General features: G+C 37.1%; 1 protein-coding gene across 1 annotated transcript in view; it reads right to left on the bottom strand.

Moving 5' to 3' along the window:
- The window catches only part of LRRC4C (leucine rich repeat containing 4C), a 459,752-nt gene that overhangs the window by 412,464 nt on the left and 26,368 nt on the right, over positions 1–20,920 (bottom strand). The window contains exon 2 of the mRNA XM_086749986.1: positions 2,913–2,988. The gene's annotated coding sequence lies outside the window, so the exon portion shown is untranslated. The remainder of the gene's footprint in view (positions 1–2,912; positions 2,989–20,920) is intronic.

Genomic DNA, 20,920 nt, shown 5'->3' with positions numbered 1-20,920 from the left:
TTTACCTGTTTCAGTTCATAGAGTGGATATCAACTCAACACTGATGTTATGCCTCATTGCTTTACCCTGCAGGATAAATGGTTTTGATTATGGCTGACGAGGACCCACTTGGTTCTCCCACTAAGGATTTTCCTCAGCCCTACACACTTTGTGACAGTTTATTGGCTTCACATCTGAGTTCTTCTGGTTTAACCCTACTGGGCAGCTTCCCACGGGGAGTATCTTCCACTGATATGGTGTAGCACCTAAAATATTATTTTGTGCACATAACAACTCTGTAGATGCACAGCTTAATACTGAGTTTTACTTTTCTTTTTTTTAAAGCTAGTCTATCAAAAAATCAATACAAATACAAATACAACTTCCATTATAGATTTCATCAAGATTTAATCACTTGAACAGCAGTGCAAAAAACCAGAAAATACTTTCACGAACAGCAATATTAAACTTTACTCAGGAATAATAATCTGAAACACCATCATTCTGTTTTTAACAGCTTGTCTTTGTACTAAATTGCTCTGAAATCCTTTCTCACTGCCAAAGCTGCTATGATTTCAGTTTCATTAAAGCTCCAGTCCAGCCAACACTTTTTGGTTGTGGGAGGTGTCAGGATGGGGGGAAGAAGAAAAAGGAGTGAAGTACTTTAGTGGCATATATGACAACCACTTCAAAGCCGTAAATCCTACCGAAGTACCTCAGAGAAAAACGATCAGTCAAGACTTTAATCATCAGCAAAAGCTAGTTCAGAGAATAAGGAGGGTCCTAAGGGTAATAGCTGTAAAATGAAAGTGTCCACTGAGCGCATTTTTTTCATTACAGACAATTGAGCCATTTCTCAACCTTGTTTATCTTTAGCTTTTCCTGTTAGACCAGAGGGAGAGTAAGGGATATTATACCCATCTTCCTCCAGTGAAGTACAATGAAAAATGCCAGAAATGCTTTAAGACAAACAATGCTGCTTTCACAGATCTGGGTATGTGCCCTTTTTGAGGGTAGGCTTTCAGGCTGACTTCCAATCGTTGGTCCCTTGAACATCTAGCATCTGGCTGAAAACCAGGCTCTGCTCTCAGCCCAGGACACAGAGCATACTTTTGATATCCTAGCATGCACTTCTGAGTACTGAGACACATAATCCCACTATTCAGATTATCCCCAACAATCTCATTGTCCCCTGAGCCTTCATCTGATCTTTCTTGTTGTCTTCTGGGTTAAACACACTTAGTCTCGGAAGACTAGGGAGATGTGACAGACACGTAAAGATCTGTCACATAGATCAGTTTTGGCCGAGCTTCTAAAATCTTACTGCTCTTTACTTAGTAACATGTGGAGGAAAAAAAAGTTCAAAAAGATAACTTGGAGATCTAATTTTCACCGAGGCCTGTAATGACAATTTTATCTGAAATAACTGAGTGCCATTTGGTTTGCTCTTTCTTTTCGCTGCCAGTTTTTGCATAATAAATACCTTTGTATTTATTCTCTAACTTATGCAGAAGTCAAACAGCTGACATTATATCTGTGTCTTTAGCAAAATGACCAGAACCACAAACACTAGTAGTTTTTATAAACCAAGACATTGTATTTTTCATTTAACTTTGTTGACTATTTGTTTGCATTTATAATGTGAATTAATGTCTAGAAGACCAATTCAACACAACTCAATTAATTAAAACTCTGCCGATTTCTTGATTATAAACATAGGAGACCAGAACTGATCAACTATCTGAAAGTATGTTTTACCAACATTTGGTATGCTACAGTTTAATAGCAACTGAAAAAAATCAGTACACAGCAGGCAGTCTATGGTTACACTGTTTTTAATCTCACCCACTTACCTTAGAAACATGAAATGCAAAGCATGAAACATAAACAGAGTATGAAACATTGGAGGTTGGACTAGATTACCTTTAAAGGTCCCTTTCAATCCCAACTATTCTATGATTCTAAAATAATATTATTCTATCTGAAATTCTCACTCAAATTTAAAAAAAAAAAATCAATATATGATAAGTTCTTGCTGGCCAAAAACAACACTCCTTTTTGTGTTTTAAGTAAATGGCAAAGCCAAATACCAGTATAAATTTAAATTATTCTTTTGACAGAAGAACTCAAACACAACAAGCGATTCAAACATTAATAAAGAAGAAACACTCATAAGCATGTACATTACAATAGACACCTAAGCATCCCTGGTTAACATAAAATAGCTTAGGATTATCTATAATTTTTCAACCGTCTTTGATTACTACTGTCATGTGAAGTTGTTGGAAAGTGTACATTTGCATCAGATTCCAAGTTAAGCTATCTTTCCACATTTCATTGTGTTAGGACATGAATAGATTTGATACTCTGCATCTTTAAGGAACTAAAATCATTGTAGAAACTACTATCTATCAATTTCACCAAAGCAACCCAGCATGCCATAGGAAAAACATGGAATCTATTACTGTATCTTCAATTTCAGCTCAAAATAATTAAATAAAAATATATTTGTCTTTCTTCCCTCTATAGGAACCATATCCTGACCTTGTAGAGACTCAGTAAGATGAATTAGGTCACTTCCATCCATAGGGAAAAGACAAGGTAAAGTTTTTCTATATGCTGACATTCTTAAAGAAAAACTATGTCCACCTTATTTTGACAGAAGTAGACTGGTTCAACTTCAACATCTGATTTTGATTTTTATTTTTATTTCTTTAGTGTAAATTTAATTAAACTAGTGAATATAAGATCATGCATTTTCAGAAGCATGAAACAGTGAAAATAGGATGCCTGCATAACAAATAATTTCAGTATTAATTTTTAGTAAAATAAGTATTGATTAAAAAATTCCTTATAAGAAATGATTATAATCCTATGTCTTCTAAAAATATTGTTTGAAAAAATAGGAAGTGTTCATTTACTACTATAAGTACAGTTAGCAGTTACTTTTGGAGGAACAAAGTGGGTATGTATCTTGTTCTCAGTGGACGTATAACCTTCTCACCACCACTGAAGAATAAGACAGGAAGAAGAAAGAAAAATCACTAATACTGATTTTTTTTTTTTTTTTTTTTTACCTAAAACCTTCTAGTCCATCAGCAACTTGTAACTGTGGGAAGCTCCTGCTCTCCCGACCATCCAGTTGGTCATTCCTATTCTCTCCCTGCAAGGCTTTCCATTTCTTCGGGTGTGCCAAGTGATCAGTTTACAGGATTACAACCTATTAGGACATTGAAAACTATATGGCGGAAACCCCACCTGCAGCAGGTAAAAATGAGTAGCTGAAAAAGGAGCAGGGGAGCTGTAGGGCTACTTTAAATTATTATGAAAGATAAACCAGCTATATTTAGTAAAAATGGCAGTTCACAAGCCCTCTACCATTTTAACAGCCCATTCAAAATTAGCCACTATGCAATCATCTTGCACAAAGACAACCTTATTCAGATTAAAAAAATCCAAAGAAAGAAATCTCCCAAGAAGAGAGAAAAATCAGCCATTTTTAAGAGCCTCAGTTGTATTATATCTCATAGACTCTCCACATCCTTGTGCCATCTTCCCTTGCACAGCAAGAAACGGCTTGAGAAGTCATTTTTCAAGTGTGATCATCTCAGCAAGAGAAACATCCCACAACCACCCTGATCTTAACATGTGATAGAAATCTTCAGGGATGACTCCTCTCAGATCATATTCCACTATTTAGCAGCACTTCAAATATATGTCACATACAACACTCCATCCACCTCCCCATACACCTCAGCTTGCTGGACAACTGTAAATATTTTATTATAAGGCTTTATATCCTGGCCTATTTCGTCGGGATGTTTAGAACATTAAATAATCACTTGGCAGTAAAGAACTTAAAATTAACAATTTTTTCCTCACTCTAGCATTGCTGAAGTCAATTGTTCAGGGCAGAATCTTCTTGGATCTTCTTGCTGTCTCCCTGCCAAATAGAGGAGTTCCTAATTTTAAAGGTCTGTTTCCTCCTTGCTACTGGGCAAACTATCAGAAGTTACTGACCAATCCCACAGGCTATCAAATCTTCTCTTGACACCACTAATTTGCTTGTTTCAGTCCCTATACTGATTCCCTTTGATTTCAAAGATTTAATTCCTGATTAGTGTTCAGTGTAAAGTCCCTACAACTGCTGGTCCATCACGCCACTCAGACGGCCACATCTCCCATTAAAGAGCTAAGCCTCGAGCAGTGCAGTTGCAGCAGTACATCACTCTCTTTTATGCATCAGTTAGGGAAGATGTATGTAACTCTGTCCGTTGAAGAAACATACATGGAGAAGTTACTGTAAACTAGAGTGCAGCAGGGAAGTGTCCAAATCCAAACTTTCTCCTCTAGCAGTTAGTCAAACCCTAGCAAATCATACCCTTTGGGTGTACAATTTTTCAAGATATTTGGATATTATTTTTAGCCAATGATCCTTGTCTTCTGAGAATTCATCTTTATAAGAGTAGGAAAAGCACTAAGCATGCTACAGGGAAGAGAATCCAATGGAAACATTCAAGGTACACACCACTGAAACAACAGATGGAGGATTTCCTTTGAAAAACGAAATGACCTTCATATTATTCATATTATTATTCACACATAAATTGCAGCAGAAAATTTCCTTCCAAAACCAAAACGTTGATGTACACATAATGACTATTTAAGGAACAGTATAAAATTGCTATGCAACTATTTACATATCCAACATGTTCCCCTTGTGCCTCAACTGAAGGGTACACATTAAATCAAGCTGATGGATTTATTTATTTCTGTAGCACAAGGTACCAACCAAACATTGACCAAGATGGTCATTCCCTACGGAGAAAAAAAGTTACTGTAGTCTAAGAGAAAGCTCATCATTATGAGTGATGTTTTATTCCTTTTTTTCTTGTTTATTTTTTCTTTTCTCTCTCTCTCTTTATGTCCAAAGAAAGTATCAGTTGTAAATGCTGTGGCAAATTACAGTCCAAAACAAGCTGCATAATGAGAAATTTGAAGACTTTTTTTTCCTCCATTTCTTCAGGAGTGGGGTGATATTTTAGGCAAGTTGAAAAATCCATAAGGTTCTGTGCAAAATAAAGAAATAAAACGTGATGCTGCTATAACCAAAGGGTCACATCACTGTCTTCTAGCAAGAAGACACTGAAATACCTGTCTCCAACTACTGCTTGGTCATATAGACTGCTAATAAGGATCTCAAGGAGTAATCATAACAAATGGTACCCTAGGTGTAGCCTGGCTGTCACCTGATGGACATGCATGAAACAGGCAGAATGACCTTTTCTGATGTCCCAGATTTCTCTCACCTGCAGGGCAAATCTGAGAGAAAACTCAGTGTTGTGGCACTCACAGAATAGAGATGAGCTCAGAAAGACCTTCAATTTCTGTAACTGTTTGCTTAACATGGAGCAATAGCACAATATTACACAAAACCACTGAGAAACAGAGCATTTTTTGTCAACCGGGCTATATAATTGAGTTTTAAAGTAAAGAAAATCTGAGCCTCAAAGGAAAAATAAATTCATTCTAATGTTGAGGGCTTGCAAGAAGCCCCTCCTTAGGGTGCAACCTCCAGCAAGGTTGCATCACTGAAAGCTGTGGAAACTTTGAAACTACAGAGGAGTATCAAGTTAGTGCTCAACAATGCTGAATACACTTCCCCACGGCCTAGAATGACTTTTTACTCCATTAACTGCATGTCTGCTATGATAATGCTTCCCTAACTCACAAACATCCATAGGAGAAAAAAGTGTTAGAAGCTGAGAGATATTTAGTCACTAAGTCTTTGAATGTAGTCCTAGATTATAATCTAAAACAGACCAAATGGAAGGTAGGTTCATTCCTTTTTATAAAATCATATATAGGCGCATGGAACAATTATGGCATACGTTTCATTCCCAGCATCTGTTTTGCAGAGGCTCTCCTCTACCCCTCAAGATGGACAGTTTTGAAAGCAAAGATATTCCCCTCTCAAAAGAAAAAAAAAGTTATGTCACATTATTAACTAGATAACATATGGTCTAGATTGAATTGGTCTTCCTTGGCAAGGCAAGGGAAACAAAACTAAAAAAAAATTAATTTGTTAAAGGAAGAAAAGCCTCAATCAATGCAAAATCACTTGGCAGATATGAATACAGTTTTTATTGCTATCCAGGGGGGTGGGAGGGAGAGAAAGGTATTTCTTTTTTTTTTTTTTTTTTAATTCCACCACTGCTGCTCGAAGATATGACAGCCTAATAACATCTGCCTAGAACTGAATTGTAAGTTTACATTACACAGCATGTGTTCTGTCATTATTGAACTGTACGGTAGGATAATGGTTTTACTACACAGTGCCAGAGGCAGAAGATGCTTCTGAAAATCACTTAGGAACTAACATTGCAGAAGATTATCTAATTTTTTTTTTACTATTATTACTTATCAAGATACAAATTCAAAATTATTATTATTCAATAAGAGAAGCAAAAACTTGCATATTTCTCTTCCATGTGTCTCTAGCAGCATTCCTGATCCCAGAACATTTGGTAATGGATCAGGGTAACAAGCTACCTACTTCAAAAATACAGCTTATCAGTGCCTTCAGAAGGCATTAAAGTTAAGGGAAATAAAAAATACAAGTCAAAGCTCATATCCATTGTCTAGAGTTGGGTCACATACCACTCCTCAGGTCCCAAAGTGAAGCCATTTTCAGCTATGATGAGAAGTACAGTCCAATGCAATGACTAGAACAGAGTGAGTGAAACCAGGAGATATGTGAAGGATAAAAAAAGTACCTGAAAATAAGGACAAAAAGCTAATTTGTTTTTAGGAAGGGAATTTGCCTTTACAGTGCCAAATATTTAGAATATTTGAGACACTACTGAAAACTCTGATTATACTAAATATATGATTTATCCTAATGAAAAAAAAGAAAACAGTATCGAGGATGAAGGGAAATATGAAATAAATTCCTATGAAATTATTATTTATAATCCATTCTCTAACCAAAAGCCATACTGAGCACCGCAGAACTGAATGATGAAACATACCACATATCGTAAGTATTGATCACATAAGAAAATAACATCTTTGTCAATTCAAAAACTATATAGATGCCATAGCTGCCTGAATGCAGGCAAGTCCAACAATTATTAGGCATTGATATGCCTAGGAATAGGACAAACGTACATTCTAACACCCTAAATTCTAAATGAGGGGGCAAATACAGGAGAACAGACCACTGAAAGCATCCAGGTTTGGGCACACTTCCTGTAGCTCTCTCCATCCCCAGGGCTCTCATGAAACCTTTGAGAGAGAATATTAGGCCAGATTGACCGTTGCTTTTCTGGCCCAGAGGGGCATTTGCTATGATTCTCCCATAACTAACTTCTATCTTCTTGCTAGGCAATTGCAGAAAAATCTCCCAGCCACAGGACAGAGAGAATATGTAACTTTAAGAAAAAGCTGCCTGTAATGCAATGCAGCTTGTCTTGTCTGATCTGTTTGTGGCTTTGAGCAAATAAGGTGCCTTCTGTAGGTACTGTACTTCCCTTGTGTACTTCCCCATCAGAAACACTGGTGCTTACAAAAGAAAGAAGGGAGAAACGATTCCTCATTTAGCCTTTTTCAGGTGTGCTGTAAATTTACTTTCAACTGCCTACCCACTCACTCTGCTTGAAAACCCAAGATCCAACCATTCTGTGCAGCTGGAAAATACTCCATCACTACAGAAAGTGATGACATTCACCTCTCTAGAGTGGATCATCATGAAGTCTAGTTTAAGGTATGTATCAAATTTGAGTCAAATCTTCAAAAACACCACCAAAATAAGATTACATGTCTTCCTAATATTTAACCATGGCATGATTTTTCAACATATATTTAATAGTACTTTTCATAAATTTCTTAGCTTAACGTCATTTCAAAAATCCACTTCATTTGAATAGCTTACTTTCAGGAAAATGTAAAATAAAGATGACTGGCAAAATTACACTATTCATTATTATACAGGGCTCTGTCACTAAGAACATGCTTTGGTATTCCCTCTTCTGAAATTAATACTATTAGCAAACCTCAAACAGCAGCTCTCATCTAATGTATAATATCCAGTTTGATTCTAGACATTATACGGTTTAAAGGGCATATACCGGAAATTATATGTAATTGATTATGGCTGACTAAAATCAAGTTAATGTTTTGATAAAATGAAAGATGTCATCATTGTTCTGCATCAGGCTTGGCTTTCCATTTTCATCCCTCTAATATCAGAATAAGAAAGAGCATTAATCATTCAGGAGAAAAAAATGCCCAAAACTTCTGGAAGGGAAGCAACAGCTAGAAATATTGTGCTGAAGATGGAAACATTCAGGGTCTGTTGGCTCTGGAATTTAGATCCCTTCAAAACAAGCAAGCGTGTTGCAAAGTCTGATGCTTTTAATACTACATAGAATATGGTGTGTGCGAGGTATGACAAATGATTGTGAATTAATACTACAATTTTCAAGGTAAGAGCTAACTATATTAGGAATATATCACAGAACACAAAATGCAACACTGCTGTAACTCTCTCTACTTAATCTTTTGCCTGCTTTTCTGAGCTACTTGCCTTTTCCTTTTCACAGGTAGTAAATCCAAAAGGAGATATGTAAAGTGTCATTAGAAAAAACATGCAAAGAAGTGGCTGTATGGGGCTTAGTCCATTTGTCTTGTAAGAACAAAGGCTTAAGCTTACAAGGAGTTCAAGGTTATCTGTCTAATACAAAAACCCTCCAACATCAGCCAACCACCCAATAAAAAACAATACAGATATGCTGATGCATGCCAGAGAATTACTAATAACTGAGAACTCAGCATATGTCATTCAATTCATATCCCAATTCATTTGGGATTCAGAACATTAACAAATAACTGGAAAGTTTCCCATAATTTATCAAACTAACACAGAAAAGCTCCTGTGGTCTAAGTGGGTGGGTAGCATGGGTATAGCGTAACACTAAGCTTCTAGAAAGAGATAATGCACGTTATGTTACTAACTCCCTTTCTTTTGACCTTGTTACTTTCAGGGCTTCCAAAATTACTAATTTCTGTTAATAGTCAATGTGCTGGCACTGTATTGAAACTAGCACTGCCATCAAATCAACCAGTATTATTTCAGCATAATGTTGTGCTGCCACACCCAGTGCTATTGATCTGCTATTTGGATTAGAAGCAACCCAGAGAAGAAACCAATTTTGCCCTCTTCACTCAACACATGGCAGAGCTGGGTTGTGACTACTACAATCTCACAGCTGACAAATACAGTTTAGGAAATTTCAACTAAATTCTAGCCACCCACTGATGCTTCCTAATGCAGCTATTAACCACTTAAGCAAATATTCATAGGAATGTACTTTAAAAATAATTTCTCAAATGACCTGATAGTAGAAAAAAAGCAAAAAGTTGGGGGAATAAGAGGCAGCATGAGAGCAGAATTCTACTGAATTTGCCAATAGAGAAACAAATAATTTCTGGGATTCCTGTGTACTACCACTATTCTAATAAAAATAAACCAGAAAAACTGTAAGTATAGTAGAAATCTCTGCCAGCAGAGATGAGCAAATAATGATAATTGCAAACAAGCCTTCAATCTAATTTAAAACATCAACCCTCTGTTCACATTCCCTACATTTCTTTCCAGTTGAGTATTCTGCTGAATGAGTTTATTCCTGAAAACATTTGTCAAAATTATGTTTGAACTCAATTTAATTAAAGTTCGTAAAGTGCTCTAAGATCTATAGGCAGAGAGATGCTATGGAGGTAAAGCACTGTCTCAGATCTGCAAAAATACCAACAGAGTTCATCAACTTAATGAGATTTCTCTCATTGATTTCAATGGGCTTTGAATAAGGTCTGATTTCCCACAAGTGTTATATTTTGCTTAGAAGCCACATGCTGAAGTAAACATTACTCCACTATGTATCTACCATTAGCTGAATTACAGCGTCAGCGAAAGAATGTCTCCTTCCGCACATGGATTTAAAGATCTCTGTTATTTTCATATGCAAGTTAAAGTTCATCTTCAAAGTATTAAGACTTCATCCAAGCTAAAGGCTCTGTCATCTTAACAGAGATAATTGATTTTCTTACTTGCTTTTACAGAAAGAATTCAGTATGATAATGAATTCCCAAAGAATGTCCCTGCCAAAGTTAGAATTCTTGGCAAATCATTGCAGAGATGGCTTCTTTTTCTGAAATACATTGTTATAATTTAGAGTTCAGTGGGTCTTTCTAAATGCACACAGAACATGTGACATGGCCTAAACTGACAACATCAAGGTCAAATACAGAAAGCTACAGTCAAAAAAGAGCACTTCTCTGGAATTACAAATTTCAACTGCTACTGAATTGTTAAGTACTACAGAAGCCATGTGCTGAGACTAATCCTTCCAGTGTTCATTTTGATTTGTACGTCATGGTATTTGAAGAATGTAGTCTGCTTATGAATTAAGAAGGTGGTTTTTTTTCATTGTTTCTCAGGGGGCAAGGAGCCTGTCAGACAGCTGTGTTTATACCTCCCAGCAAGAATCCTGTACTTTTACCCTGAATTTCTGCCTCATACAGACTTCCTGATCTCCTATTTAAAATCTGCTGCCTTTTATGTTCAGTCTTAATTACCTAACTGTCATTATGCCCCTTCCCTTCCCCCAAGTCCTCCACCTACAACTGCACATAAAATTTTCATTTCCTTCTCATATGCTTCCTAGTGATTCCTGCTCCCATTTAACATTTTACGAACTCTACCTCTGTATTGTCTTTAATACCATCCCATTTCTCTATTTGATTTGCTTACCTTTGCATTTCATACAGGACTAAATATATTATTAAATGTCTTGGTGACTATAAAAAGTGTCTTTTGAAATAGTTCTTCAATGAGGGAAAAAAGTGCCAAATACTATACACAGGAAAAAGAACAGAGAAACTGACTATAAAACAGACTACAGTACTGTAAGCTTTAAAAGTCTATGAATGTTTGGAGATTTTTAAACCACTTGCACTAATTCAACATGAAATTTTGACAAACATGAAAGGTACTCAGTGTCTTGTAAGTGCATTACTACTTGTCCCTTGTGTACATTAAAATCATGTCCCGTCCTTCAGTCTTGAGTATGTACACTCAGCTACAGAACATCCTTTCTCTTTCACTGTGGTAGTTCAGAGAATGTACTTTATAAAAATATGCACTTAGTGTGCTGCGCCTCCCTGCACACCACATGGGCTCCTACTAGGTATGAAAAGTGAATATAGATGCAAATGAGTGTGGTAATCAGTGACAAGAGTCTAGTTGAAGGGGAGTAACTATTAGTGTACGTCAGGGATCAACATTGGGTCCAATACTGTTCAACGTCTTCATTAATGATCTGGATGACGGGACAACATGTAACCCCAGCAAATCTTCTGATGACACAAAGCTGGGAGGAGTGACTGATACACCAGCGGGTTGTGCTGCCATTCAGAGGGACCTCAAGCTGGAGAAAAGGGCTGACATGAATGTCACGCAGTTCAACAAAGGTAAGTGCAAAGTTCTCCACCTGGGGAGGAAAAAAACTCACACGCCAGTGCAGGGCTGGGGGCCAACTTGTTGGAAAATAGCTTCACAGAAAAGGAAAGGATCTGGGTGTCTGGGTGGACACCAAGTTGAACATGAGCCAGCAATGCGCCCTTGCTGCAAGAAAGCTAATGATACCCTGAGGCTGCATTAAGCAACACAAAGCCAGCAGGTCAAGGAAGGTGATTCTTCCTGTCTATTCAGCACTGGTGAGCCACACCTGGAGTACCGTGACCTCAGTACAAGAGACAGAGATAAACTGGAGAGAGTCCAACAAAGGGTCATGAAGATGATGGACTGGAGTCCTCCTATAAGGAAAGGCTGAGACATGTGGGATCATTTAGCCTGGAGAACAGAAGGCTCAGCGGGGGATCTTATCAAGGTAGACAAATATCTGAAGCGAGAATGCAAAGAGGACAGAGCCAAGCTCTTTACAGTGGTGTTCAGTGACAGGACCAGAGGCAATGGGCACAAACTGAAACACAGGAGGTTCCCTCTGAACATCAGGAAAGACTTTTTTTACTGTGAGAGTGACCAAGTACTGGCACAGGTTGCCCAGGGAGGTTCTGGAGTCTCCAACCTTGGAGATATTGAAAGGTTTCCTCGACATAATCCTGTGCATCTGTCTCTAGGTGGCCCTGCTTGAGCAGGGGGTTTGGGCAAGATAATCTTCAGAGGTCCCTTCCAACTTCAACCATTCTGTGACATGTTATTATTTAGACCTGAAATTAGAAGGCGGTTTAAAAGTCACATTTTACACAATAAGCAACATTAAAAATGGATGCTATTTGCCTTCATACCAAATTATTTCATCCCCTACCACATACATAATGTTTCCCAAATCTAAATCTAAATCAATTTGTTCGTTTCTTATATGCTCTTAAACAGCCACCAGGGAGGTGTGAAATCATTGGTGTTTTAGTTCTCAGTAGGCAATGCCCTTTATCAGAAGAGTTTACCTTCTTAAGTGATTGTATTTGGACATTTTATTGTAAGACTCAAGACAGAATATTACCTTACAATGCAAATACTAAAGTCTCTGGGAGCTGAGATCACATTTATACACCTGAATCTGAGAATAACTGTTTTCTGCGTGTAGGAGAGGTTTGAATTTTTTAAAAAATCCAATGTAATTCTTCACTAAAAAGAAAATAAAACATAGTTAATTACTTTTTAAATTGGAAATTGTACAAATAGCGAATTGCAGAGTGGTGGCATTTTTTTTTATATTTTCTTAAGTGAAGAAATATGAAGAGTTTGTTTGCTGGATTCAAAGATGTTAATTTCCTGTCTTTACCAAGGTAAAATCACACAGATTATGCAGTCTATGCAGCCTATGGCATTAAATAGACAAAATAGGTTCACCAAAACTACTAGATTAGTACAATACTTACTAGATTAGTAACTTAGCCACCACAAAACAAATAAAGTCAGGAGAGCTTTTTCTAGAAAAGTGGGGTTAACTCAAAACATTTCAGAACCAGGCAGGGTATTTAAGCAAAATTTAATTTATCCACTTAATATGTACACACAATTTCTAATCTTGTACTGACATTCCAATCTAGATTTTTAATTTTTTTGTACAACCTTTAGCAATTCCATGATTTATTACAAAGACTGTTCATCTTAACTACTCAAATGAAAACAAAAATACAGAAAATACAGAAGACTTCAATGTTTTTTTTTTAGTATCTTGCAAGGTATTTTTCCCCTGAAGAAAACCATAATTACATATTCACTTATCCACTTAACGATCCACAATGATTTTTCACTTGGTATGTATAGTACTCATAAATCAAATGTCCACAGAAAATCCCCAAGTATAAGCATAATGTGCTAGGCAAATGAGAAGATACACAGCTCTTAGGATACTGCTGAACTGGGATGCAGGAGGTCATCTGTGCCCTTAAGTACTTGCTTGCACATACTAACGTGAGAACTAACACATTCTTTTTAATATGTAAATTGCATTTGGAACATAGCTTAGTAAACTCCTTTGAACATACATTTCAATGTCAAGAAACTGCTAAAGTGTTATACATTTTTGAAGTATCTCTGGCACTTGGCATAATGATATGGACTGCATTCATAAGATTTAATAAGGTGTAACTTTACAGAAGTACAGAGAAGAACAAGGCAAATAGCCAAGAACTTAATTTCTGTCTCCGATCCAAAACCAAAAATATCCTTTATTTTTTTAATTACAACTATACCTGTTGTCAGGGGAACAGCATGACCTCACCTTTGAGAATAAGAACAGGAAAAGGGAGAAAAGGGAAGCTAATTCCTATTAAAAAAAAAAAAAAAAAAGGGAAAGCCCATCAGAAAGGCCCATCTCAATATCACAGCCAGTCTCTCCCAAAAACTTGAACTTACCCTCTCACTTATCTTCCAGGTCAGACAAAAGAAGGAAAATACCCAGTAACATGAGGGAAGTTTATTGCATTCTTCAAAGGTCTTGTCCATGTTCTAACAGAAGAGTTGTGGTTTCCTCTTTAATTCACTGAAAACTGCCATGGTATTCACTCTGAACTACCTTACTATTTACCTGTTCTTCACAGACCAGATTCTTCTGAAGGTTGATGCTAATTATCAAGTGATGATCTGCACATTTACTGTTCAAATTTTTGATCTGTACATTGCTCTCCAGAGCACGCGTGATTAGAAAAGGTCTTCAGTATTAGCTGCTTTGTTAAATGTTTCAGACTCAGTCTTTGTTAGCATCGTTGAGCCAAGGCTGAGAAGAGTATATAGAGCATGGTACCTTGGCCAAAAATAAGGACTAAAGTCTACTGAGCACAAGCTGAACAGCTAATGAATGAACGACTTCCAGTGGTGAACTGATACAAGATTTAACCACGAGGATGACTGACCTCTCCAACTGGTTCTGAAAATAGCACTATTTCTTATGTCCTGAAGTTAACATGTACAGAGCCCACCCACTGAAGCTCTGCCTTTCCAAAGGAATAATAGATACTATTCAGTATGGAATAAATGCCAGTTACTGCAAGTGCTATCGAGTGCAAGAAATACTGCAGCAAAAATACAATTTGTAACTACTAATCTGCCATTCTTTACATTTTTAATGGATGCAACAATCCTGAAGACACTGAAACAATGTATATTAGCAACAATATATTTCTTACGTACTCTCTCCATCTACAGATGCACACAAAGAAAGAGGGAAAAGCAGTTTTCTCCATTATCTCTTGAGGGGTATCAAGGGAACACAAACTGCAAATATCCAATTGTAACAGATGCCAGGCCTTATGAATATATCAATTTTCATCCCCGAACAGATATTTTGAACAGCCCAGTGGGAGAGTGCACATTTCAATAAATATCCACACGCTCCAAAATCAAGAACATTTCTTATTTGTAAGAGGACCACTACATTAGAAAGATTATTACAGGAAAATACTCAAGGGAGAAGTCAAGCTTTCCTCTGTAATTAAAGTTTATTTGAAACTGAAACAAAAGACTTCCTAAAGGAGATAGTGCTAAAACTCTCAGAATAGTTTTCTTTTCTAATAGTCATGCAATATTTAGTAAACATTCATAACATTCAACTTCACTCAAAAGTAGACAATTAGCTTGATTCTTCCTTTCCAGGAAAAAAAAAAAAAAGAGGGGGGAGTTTTTTCAGTGTAATCGGACAAGTAAAAGTAAAAAACATTCTTCATATTAGAAATGGTGTGGGCTTTTGCTCTCACTCACATGAACTACCATAATACCATCCTTCCTCCATTCAGTTGCCCACAACAATTTCTTAAATAAAAGGTCAAATTTCTTCTTTGGGTATTATTGTCATAGTTCAGCTCCAATCAGGACCAGACTATGCAGTCTCTCTCTCATTCCCCCCACCCTCCGAGAGAATAGGGGGGGATGATATAAGAAAAAAAGGCTTGAGGTTTGAGCTAAGGACAGGGAGAAAAATCCTTAAAGTTACCGTTACGGGCAAAACAGACTCGACTTGGGGAAAACTATTCATTTATTTCTAAAACTAGCAGGAGAATGAGACGGGGAACAAGATAACCTCCCCCCACCCCTCCCTCTTCCCAGGCTTAACATTATCTCTACTACCTTCCCTCCACCCCGAGCAGCACAGGGGGGAAGAGGGAATGGGGGTCGCAGTCAGTTCATCATGCGTTGTTTTACGCCACTGTTTCATCATCAGGGGAAGAACTCCTCGCATTCCTTCCCTGCTCTGTTGTGGGGTCCCTCCCACGGGCCACAGTCCTTCCTGAAACTGCTCCGGCGTGGATCATCTCTTCCATGGGGTGCAGTCCCTCCAGAACAGCTGTCCCAGCGGGCCCTCCACAGGCCACAGCCTCCTTCAGGCATCCATCTTCCCCAGTGTGGGGTCCTTCACAGGCTGCAGGTGGATCTCTGCTCCTCCATGGACCTCCATGGGCTGCAGGGGGACAACCGGCTCCACCATGGTCGTCACCACAGGCTGCAGGGGAATCTTGGCCAGGAGCCGCATTACTCCTCCCCCTCCTTCTTCACTGACCTTGGTGTCTGCAGACATTCCTCTCACAAGAAATTTCTTCACAACAGGCTGGCAGACACCTCTCAGGATCTTTTTACATCTCATTCACATCTCATCTCCTCTCCACTTCTTGCAGCCAGGCCCGGCCCAGTTGGCCGTCCTGTGGGAGGCCAGAGGGTGAGGCCTGCAAGGCCCACAAGGCTCACACCTCCCCTCCCCCTCTCTGCCCTGCTCAGCTGCTTCACATCTTTTCTCCTTTTTTTTCTGTTATCCCCCTCTTAAATACATTATTGCAGAGGCATTATCATGGAACATTCTGCTACCAATTGGCTCGACCTTGGCCAGCAGTGGGTCCACCCCAGGTCCGGCCAAGTCCACTGAAGCTACCACCTTAGGCCCCCCCTCACTAAACAAAACCACAACAATTATCAATATGAGGCTGGTAGCAAAAAAAATAGTTATATAATATGTCAAACTTCTCTTTATTCTACACAGCAATTTTCATGAATCCATTCAGAAGATAGTATTTCTAAGAATACTGTTTTCATAAACTCATAGTTATTTGTGCGTAACATGCAAATCCAGAAAATTCTCAAACCACCCTGACATTCTGAATTCTTCTTCCCAAATGTATCACACCCCCCTCAGTATTTGTTTTTCAGAGGTGATAAGTGTTTCTAGAATTTCTGATTTTTTCCTCACTATTTTCGATCCACAAATATTTGAAAACTTGTTCCAAAGCAAGACTTAAAAAAATTTAATCTCTTAATGACCAAAAAAACTTGCTGCACAAGGGAAAACTGACAGATGAGGAACAATCAGATGAAATAGATGAAAAGAAGAAAGTTCTGATCCAACAGGGAAGATATAGAGAGATCTTTCTCAAACTTAGGGAGAAAATGTGAAAAAGTAGAAAGATTCATCTAAACTAGAAGAAACAAACATTTAAGTCTCAGTACTTGAATTTGAGCCAGATTTGAGAGACAGAGCATACTGCCAAAAGACAGGGAAAAAAAAGAAAGAATTAAAAAAAAACCAAACCCTAGCTGTAGCTACCATTTCACTTCTGAGGACCTCGTCAGAGAACTGGAAGTGGTTTAAATGAGAAATGACTGGATGGAGAATGATTTGTGAATCCTTCTGCTTGTTTTAATATAATGACCTAGGTTAAGAAGAAATATGAAAAATGTGATACCGAGGACTTTTGTTCTAATCTTCTGTTAAGGTCTAGCCAAAGTGAAAGATTTTTTTTTTTTATTTACACTATAAAGTCAGCAGAAAAAAAAAAAACCAGTTATCTGAGAAACAAAGGAAAAGTAGTGAGAGAAAAAATAATTTTGCACCAGCAGATGAAACTTCAATTAAACAAAATAAACACTGCAAAGCAAGACAGTTACCCATATATCAAAATTCTCAAGGAGAAAACAGTATTTACTTAAAAACAAATATTTTGGGTGCAAAGCCAACACAAGCACAGAACTTGCAACAAAAACGTTAATTGTGAAATTATATTCCAAGATGGCATATGAACAGTGTTCATGAGACCTAGCTGGACAGATAACAAGGATCAGATTCACAGTCTGGTCATGATATGAGGGAGGAATAAATATTAAAAAAAAAAAAGTCTGATACTCAGTGAACCCACTATTCCAAGATCTTTCTGAATTCACTTTACATCCTTTGAAAATTTCACCCTAAAACCTCTCATTCCCTGTTGAGAGAGAATTCCGTCTGTGCAATATGTACATGCACATAAGTATCCACAGATATGCACATGGGAAATCATAAGCCATATGTACCCAGCTGTCATCCCAACCAATGCTCTCCGAAAACCTCAGAAATATCCAAAGCACTTTACATACTCCTATGAAAGATTTCAAAATTCAGCAAACTCATGTAAAATAAGGCAAGGAGACAAATAACAATAGACAAAGATAATTTCTCCTATCATTACTACTACACCAAGTGAAAAAAAACTTTTCAAAGTCAAAAATTCACTGAAAACTACATTGAATGTGCAATTCAAACACTTAGGATTTCCTTTCATGTGGCAAATATTGACCATAGAGAAGCTAGCAGAGTTCCTACAGGAGCCAAGATCTAATTTACATCTTTTAAAAAAAATTAAGTTACTGAAGTTAAAGAGCAAACCTTTCCTTGTAAATTGCCAACTATTCCCACATGGGGAATATTATTACTGTAAGCAAGAGCATTATATTATCAGTTTCCAGTGCAACTTAAAGTGTAAGATTTTCTTAAGAAGATAAACTACCTCACATGGGAAAAATACTTAGGGGAAAGAAGTTCACTGTAAAAAAGGACAGTGTGCAAAGGGAAGACTGACTAGCGAGTACTTTTGAGATCTGACTTGAAATTGCTTGAAGCTAAAAGAAATGGACAAGTCCATTAGGAGACAAAATTATTCTGAATCTGAAGAAAGAATTGAGAATGAAAAACCAAGAAAGGAAGAAAAACAAGTTTAAAGACATATGGGAACCTATATTTTCTAATTCCCTTCTTTCCACCCAGCCACACACAGGAAGAACTCTAACCATTTCAGCAGAAGTAACTAAAGCAAGACAATTTTCCCGCATAGACTGCAGAAGCACTCAGAAAATTGGGCAGCTTCAGTGCATCCCCCTTACTGTTTCTCTAAAAACAGGAGTGGGAAAAGTGAAGAAATTGTTTTGAAAAAAAATGGCAAACATTTGTTATGATGGAGGAGCAAAGACATAAAAACACATCCTGACATCAAAGCTCAAAACCTGATTTCAGTTATAAATGTTTCATCTAAAATTTGCATTATTTCCCCCCCAACCAAAAAAAGTTTCAGAGTTAGCATTTTAAATCGGTCGCTTTGATTTACTGCAAAGCACGGCAGACCTTTCACTTAATTAGTCCCCATAAATACACAACCCTTTTGAGTTCACGTCATTTTTGTCAACATAATTTCTAAAACTCATGAGCACAGAAGATGTTTTTACATTTTAAACCAATCTTGACTAATCCAGAAATACATGATGGAAGCTTGAACCAAACGTCTGAGACACATTACAGACTACATGCATCTCACCAAAATGTCAGACCACATCAGGATTTATTCCTTTCAGGGACTTGAAAAAAAAATCCTGAATTGCTTTTCCAATTTTTATTTAAATACTTAGTTTCATTTTTGCTGATACAATTCAATATTGATGCAACTAATATTAGTTACAGAAAAACAAGACAACAGCTAACTTTGCGGTAGTCATAGTCCTGAGCAGTGGAACACAGATGCATGTGCCAGTTTTGTTACCAAAATGTGTATCTCTTCCCAGTAGAGTTTTCTTAAACTGACATCTGAAGCCTCTTAATCAGAAAGCATTAATGGCTAAGTGAAAATGTTTTTTCCAACATACCTATCTCCAAATTGGCACACGCAGGCATGCACACATATATACACTCAAAAGTATATTCCAGAATATTTCTGTTCCTCAGAACAGCATTTCTTGCATATAACAACAACAACAACAAAAAAAAATAGCATCTTGTCCACATATAGGGGAAGAAATGCAAAAATAAGGAGTAAATTAACTCAGTAGGCATCAAAGCAAAAGCCAGGATTAATGTGTAGGTGACTACAATCCCACAACAGTCCAACACATTAATTCACCAGTGCACCTCTGACTTATGAGGTGGGGTTTTTCCCCCCTCCATAGGCTTAAGCTATATCATACACCTGTACAACAGATGGCAAAGCCTTGGGCCACTGCCTTAAAGCCTTAGTGCAGAGAGCTGCGGCCTTCCCCAGACATCTAAATAATTAGCAATGGAACTTCCACCAAAAACCTAGGAACCAACTGTGTAATTACATGAAAAAGTGCATTCTTAGTATGTTTTCAGTGAAACATGAAGTAAAAAATGTAGATTCACTGATCATTTTAGAAAAAAAAAATGGTATACTTTATCAGCAATGCATTTGCTGTGGCTATTTTGGCAAGAATAACTTCACAAGGAAAAAGAATTAGGAGAAAATTATACAAGATGAACATAGGCAGCTCCAGGTCACACAAAAGATAAGAAAATAATCTAGTAAAGAAAAATTGAAATTTTATATTGGTCACAATCAATTTTAATTAGTCATATTTTAATATATCTCTATTGATTTGGGATTTCGGCTCATTCATGTAATTTTTAATGATTCCAATTCACTTAGAAAGGAAACTAGATATTTATGTACCACTTCCCATTTTCACGTTATCCACAGAACAGTCCTACCCCCTTACCAGGTCCCACTTGTCAAGGTTACTATATTTAAGCAACAGCTCTATCCCAGCCTGCTACAGTGCCATCTAGTGATTCTGGAACACATGATGTCTAAAAGTCAAAAAACGCTTGCAGGTTGACAACGCTATGCTTCTATATTTAGACCAAGGGAAAAGGTAGAACAATAAAAAGCTGTTCAAAGAGCAACATACGCAGAAAGGGATTTACTCGCATATGTTATTTACCAGGAGATCACTTAGTGAAATGTAATAAACCAAATATGTCCATTTTTAATTGTGTCTCTAGTGCAGTTAAAAGATTACTTATTTCATTACATCCTCAAACACCTTTTCAAAGGATAAAGTATTTGTGGAAACACACTTGTTATGAAAAGAATCTAAGATACTGATCATTTTAAATCAATGCTTTTTAGCATAAAAAATAAACTTCTGTCCTGAAATTACACTGACTTTTTTTTCATTGAAAAACATAACAATTTTTGTTTATTTTATTTTCCTTTTCCTTCTTATGTTTCTGCTTTCTTTGTTTACTGCTCTATATCACATGCAAAAAAAAACAAAAGGAAAAGAGAAGACAGAGTAAACAAAACTGCAGCAGTAGAAAAAGAAGAAAACACA

The sequence above is a fragment of the Chlamydotis macqueenii genome, chromosome 5 (genome assembly GCF_036417535.1).
Source record: "Chlamydotis macqueenii isolate bChlMac1 chromosome 5, bChlMac1.mat, whole genome shotgun sequence".
In the NCBI taxonomy this organism is placed as follows: Eukaryota; Metazoa; Chordata; class Aves; order Otidiformes; family Otididae; genus Chlamydotis; species Chlamydotis macqueenii.
This window is presented reverse-complemented; position numbering and strand designations above follow the sequence as displayed.